Genomic DNA, 6000 nt, shown 5'->3' on the forward strand with positions numbered 1-6000 from the left:
CGTTGGCTCCCGTACGCTTAGCTTATCCGGTGTGCCCTGAGAACGAGATATGTGGAGCTCCTATTGGGATTTGTCGGCACAGCGGGTGGTCTTGCTAGACTTGTTTTACCATTATCGAGGATGTCTTGTAACCGGGATTTCGAGTCTGATCGGGTCTTCCCGCTAGAAGGAATATCCTTCGTTGACCGTGAGAGCTTGTGATGGGCTAAGTTGGGACACCCCTGCAGGGTTTTGAACTTTCGAAAGCCGTGCCCGCGGTTATGGGCAGATGGGAATTTGTTAATGTACGGTTGTAGAAAACCTGAAGTTGACTTTAATTAAAACACATCAACCGCGTGTGTAGCCGTGATGGTCTCTTCTCGGCGGGGTCCGGGAAGTGAACACGGCGTTGGAGTTATGCTTGACGTAAGTTGTTCTAGGATCACTTCTTGATCATAGTTTCTCGTCCATGCTTTTCCTTCTCTTCTCGCTCTCATTTGCGTATGTTAGCCACCATATATGCTAGTCGCTTGCTGCAGCTCCACCTCATACCTTTTACCTTTCCCATAAGCTTAAATAGTCTTGATCACGAGGGTGTGATATTGCTGAGTCCTTGTGACTCACAGATACTTCCAAAACCAGCTTGCAGGTGCCGTTGAACCGTGCAGATGACGCAACCAAGCTCAAGGAGGAGCTCGATGAAGATCTTGCCCTTTGTGTTGTTTCGTTCTAGTTGATCAGTAGTGGAGCCCAGTTGGGGTCGATCGGGGATCTGTGTAGCAGTTGGGGTAGTCTTCTTTTATTTTGGTTCCGTAGTCAGACCTTGTTTGTATCTGGATGATGTAATGCTTTATTCATGTAATTGTGTGAAGTGGCGATTGTAAGCCAACTATGTATCTCTTTCCCTTATGTATTACATGGGTTGTTTGCGAAGATTACCTCACTTGCGACATTGCTTTCAATGCGGTTATGCCTCTAAGTCGTGCTTCGACACGTGGGAGATATAGCCGCATCGAGGGTGTTACAAGTTGGTATCAGAGCCTTCCCCGGCCTTAGGAGCCCCCTGCTTGATCGAATAGTTGGCGTTGTTGAGTCTAGAAAAATGTTTTGAGTCATTTAGGATTATATATATCGGAGAGTTAGGAATACTTTTTACTCCTCAGTCCCTTCGTCGCTCTAGTGAGGCATCTTGACGTAGAGTTTTGACTCTTCTCTTCTCAAATTTTCACAAAATTTTTTTTAGGATCACGCGGGTATCTTGGAATCGTTCCGATGGTTTTGTGACGAGAACATTGTTCTTGGTGTCTCCTGACATTTAGGGGTTGTGGCAGTGTCCCGTGGAGTTGAGCTCCGAGGTGTTGTCGTCACAATTTTATCGTTGCATTTCTGGAATACCTGAGATAGTTTTGCCGACATCGAAAATCTCTTTTATGAAGTTGTTGGTGAGATAACCTCGACGCCACCCAGTACTAGGGCGGGAGTTCGGGAGTATTGCCATAACTCGTATAACGGATGCTTTTCGAAGGTTGAGGTAGACGATTTTCGAAGGTTTCTTGGTTATGTGTTGAAGGATGGATACAGCTGGATGTAGGATTTGCTAGTTTGGGTGAGATATTATGCTTCCCCTGTATCCCCAACACCCTATTGCATAACCGGAAAAATTTCGGGAGTTTATAAGTGGGAATTCAATTAGCTCCTAGGATATCTTTCCGACCGATGTATGATATGAAATTGGGGTTCGACGTCTAGTGGTCCGCCTATCCACGGTTGGTTTTACAGTGGTCTCGTTGTATCTTAAAGAGTCCTTGGCTATGCCGACTCGGGGACGCTTCGTACGTCATGTGCACTGCCTTGTACATGATGGTGCTGTACGATTGAGCCCATGTAGGCCCCACTACGAAAACTTCGGATGAAATCTCTATCATATGTTTGTTCCGGCTTATTCTGCAAGCCAATCCTTTGTTTTGTTTTGAGTTGTGGTATTCGAGTTGCTTCGAAGTCAAATGTTGATTCCATACCTTTTCCTAAGCGGTGTTCTCATGTGAATACTAATCCTTCATGATAATCGAGTTTGTCATGTCAATCCTTTTTAACCGGTGTGCTTCTCTTCAAGTGGATCCGATCATTTCAACTTCCACAAGATCAATTATCACATCTTCTCAACGGTGTTTGTTTCATCCGTCCCAAATTGTCTTTGTTTTTCCCGCCCACCCACCCTTTGACTTCAAGGACTCGGATTTCTTAAATCAAGCATCCATCTTATGCATATGAAGTCTTCCCATTCTGTTCCGTCAATATTCTTACCCGGTGGTTCTCGTGAAGATGCTCTATGCGCTAATCATTCTTCATTCTTTTCTTCTCCGATGGATTCAAATCAAGATTTGGTGTTGATCATATCCTTTTTCCTCGTTTCAAATGCTTTCTCATGCCGGTGCACCTCTTAATCATCCACTTCTCGCTATTCAATTGTTCCTGAGTGTTCAAGATATCTCGAGTCTGTTATCTCATTCAAGCCTTTTAATTCAACCGGTGCTATCTCCTTTTTCAAGTAATCATTTCTACGGTGTTTCTTTGAGTGGGCCCTAACCCACAGGTCTCTTCCCAGGATCTTACCTGACTCTTCTTATTTTCTTGGAGATAGCCTCAAATTTCTTTTTGAAGTTTGACGTAAGAATGATATATCATCAGTCAAATGTCTTCTCCAAGATCTGTAAAAATCTTTTCATCGTTGGCTCAACCTTTCCATTCTTCATTCCGGAGTGCCTCTACAATTCTTGGTGTTGTTTCTCGTCGTCATTCTCTGTATTTGAAGACCGAAGAAGAGTTTTTCCTCCATATCCTATCTGTTCTCTCAGAGATTCGTGGTTCTAGTTTGAGGCCATCCTCTCATAATTGTTTTGATTGTGAGAATTCTTTTCAGTCATCCGGAGCTATTCAAGATTCTTTTCAGTTTGATTCTATGAAGCCCATCATTTCAGAAGATTTATTCATTCTCAGCTTTCTGTTATCATTCTCCAAATCTTACCGGTGCATCATTCAAATATCCTCTAATCAGTTCATGATCTCTTCGTTCTCATGGATCTAAATTCTCTCAAGAATCTTCGTTTTTTGCTAATGCTTCCCAGTGTTTCTTCATGTTTTATTCGTTCTTTTCCAATTCTTACGGTGGCTCGTTCAAGATTTCTCTTCATTTGTTATTGTATCAATTCATTCGTTCTTTCCAATCCTACAAGTGGTTCGTTGAAGATTTTCTCAAGTTTGCGCTATATCTATCTTAGTTCTTTCTAGGAGAATAAGTAGTATGCCAAATCCATTGCTTGTCATCAATTTAATTTGGTGAAGGATACGCATAACATAATTATTATTCTTGTTTCATCCAAGTGATCAATTCCTTCCTTCGGAGCTTGTTCATAACGAATAAATTCTTGATTTCATTTGTTCATCTTTCTTTCCCGGAGTCCCAAGCTCTCGCAATTACATTATCATGGAGATCCATCTAAATCATTACAAGGTTTCACCTTGTGTTCCCAACTTCTCTTTATCTTTGTAATTCTTTTGTTTACCGGAATTCTTCATGGAGATTCTACATGATGGTTCTTAAAGGATTTAGTTCCTTCTCGAAGATTTCATCAAGATTCTTTTCTAGGGAGCTCAAGTTTTCTTCTTCTTGCTACCCGGAGTGCAATTCTTTCTTCTGTATCATTGGAGGTGGTATTATGTCATTCTTGATAATTTGAGTTCATGTTTCATGTTCCACATGTTGTTAAGAATGAGGTATTTTAAATCCATCAACCTCTTCTTTGGAGTTATCTTTGGGTATATTTCACCTAGAGCCTTCCCTGAGGATTATTGCCATCCATGGTGCTTATAAAGGACCCAAGTTCTTCTTTATCCTCCCGGTGAAATAAGTTTCACGTCTCCTTCTTGTTATCAAGCCAATCTATTGTTTCGTTAGTGGCAGAATTTCACCTCATAGTTTTGAGATGTTCTCCATAAGCCCACTACAAGTTTACTCTTTTCGTTGTTGGTTTTCCAACAACTCCGTTCGACCCTTCTCCTAAGGATGCCTTTTTCAAGCTCATTCGAGATAGAAGATATTGTTCTCTCCTCCGTTCATCTCATTCCATTCTCTCTTTTCTTCCGGAGGCATTGTGATGTTGCTCTCTTAAACCCTCTTTCTTGTTCTTGTCAGGACCTTATTCTTTTCATGCTTATCCATTTAACCGGAGTGTTGTGTCCTCTGCTCAAGTTCTTTTCATCTTGTCAAGTCTTTCATCTCTTGTCAACTGGAGTGCTGCTCGAGTTTGTTCTTCCTTGTTCCTCTTTCCTAACGGAGTGCTTTCAACTTTGTTCATCTCCATTGTATTCTTTTCTCGAGATGGCTTAACCTTTTCAAGGTTCTTTGGTTTCATTCTTTTGTCAAAGGAGCAACTTAGTTTTACCTCCTCTCTTCCTCTTCCTCCTCCGTTTTCCCTCCGGTGCCATTCTAGATCTTGGGACGAGATCCTCTCGTAGTGGTGGAGTGTTGTAACGCCCCGTGACCGATGTGCCAGGTGTCTTCCAGTTATTCGCTGTTGTTGCCTTGTCATTTGCTTGCGTGTTGCATCTTTCATGTCATCATGTGCATTGTGTGTCTTTCATACATATTAAGTTGTTGCATGTTCCATGCATGATTCTTGCTTCATCACCTTCTCCTTCCCTCCACTTCCTTCTTTTGGCAAGTGTCACGTTCCCTTCTCTTTTAATGTTCATCTTTGCCTCAATATTCTAACACCATGCACCTAGCCTCTCTGTCAAATTTCATCTCTTTTGAAATTGTTTTGGTTAGGGTTTAAAATGGTTCAAGTTTGAATTTAATTCAAACTTGAATTAATTTTACTTCCGTTAAAATCTCCAAACCAATTTTGTTAAATAGAGCACATTTTTAGGATGATGAATATATTTTTATATTTCTCTAGCTCCTCTCCTTTTCCTCCAGCTTTTTCCTTTTTGTATTTCTGTCTGAAGAAATAGAAAAGCAGAAGCAGCAGCTACCTAGGCCTCGGCCACCCGGCCGGCACATTAGCTTAGCCAGCGCCAGCCCATCCCTCTCCTAAGGCCCGGCCGCCCCATTCCCACCTAAACCTAGCCCGAGCCCCTCGCGCAACCCCCTCCTCTCGGTCTCCCTCGCGCCGCCAGGAGACAGTGAGTGCGCTGCCCGATCCATCTACCTCTCGATCCCTCCCTCTCTTGCTGTCTTCCCTTCCCCCTTCGTCCTCCTCGTGCACCGCACCTCCTACCCCGAGCGCTGCCCCATGGAGCCGCCTTCTCCACTCCGGTGAGGCCGCCGCTGCGCTATCTCGCCTCCTCCCCGTCTCCAGCAAGGCCGTCGCGCCAAGTCCCTGAAGTCGTGCCCGTCGCCCTTCTCCCCTCACGCCGGCGACCCGGAGCGCCGTGTCTCCGACCGCTCTCCTGCAGCCAGCGCCTCCACCGTCGCTGCCTCGCCATCGCCATGCTAGGAGCCTTGCGCGCCCGGAAGCCGTCACCCGCACCTCGCCTGCGACTTCTCCGTGCCGGCGACCTCCATCGAGTCCCCCTGCTTCGTCCGGTCGGCGCGCCACCATGCTCCAGCGCCGCGTCGAGTTCATCTTCCTCGACCTCCATGCCGTCCCGCAGCTCCCTCGCCCCGCTCGATTTGGACGCGGGATCCCGAGCGCCTCGACCCGCTGCCTGCTTGCCGGAGAAGCAACAGCAGACCCATGCACTGCCCGGGCCTCCCCTGCATCCTCCTCACCGCTGAAACGGCCTCCTCTCCATCTCCTCTGTGCCCATGGGCCTCGACGCCCTTGTTGCTGCGGCTGCTAGACCACCACGGCACCATCAAGACGACTCTGGCCACCACCGAGAACCCCCAAACCTGTCAAGACGTGTACAGGGAGACCCAAGTCAGGAGACTAGCGATGGCCCTCCAAGTTCAACAAATCGTCGACATCGGAGTACCACTACTTCAACAGGTGTACAACTACGCGGTTTCGCTGAGTA

This window comes from Triticum dicoccoides, chromosome 4A (genome assembly GCF_002162155.2).
Source record: "Triticum dicoccoides isolate Atlit2015 ecotype Zavitan chromosome 4A, WEW_v2.0, whole genome shotgun sequence".
Taxonomy (NCBI): Eukaryota; Viridiplantae; Streptophyta; class Magnoliopsida; order Poales; family Poaceae; genus Triticum; species Triticum dicoccoides.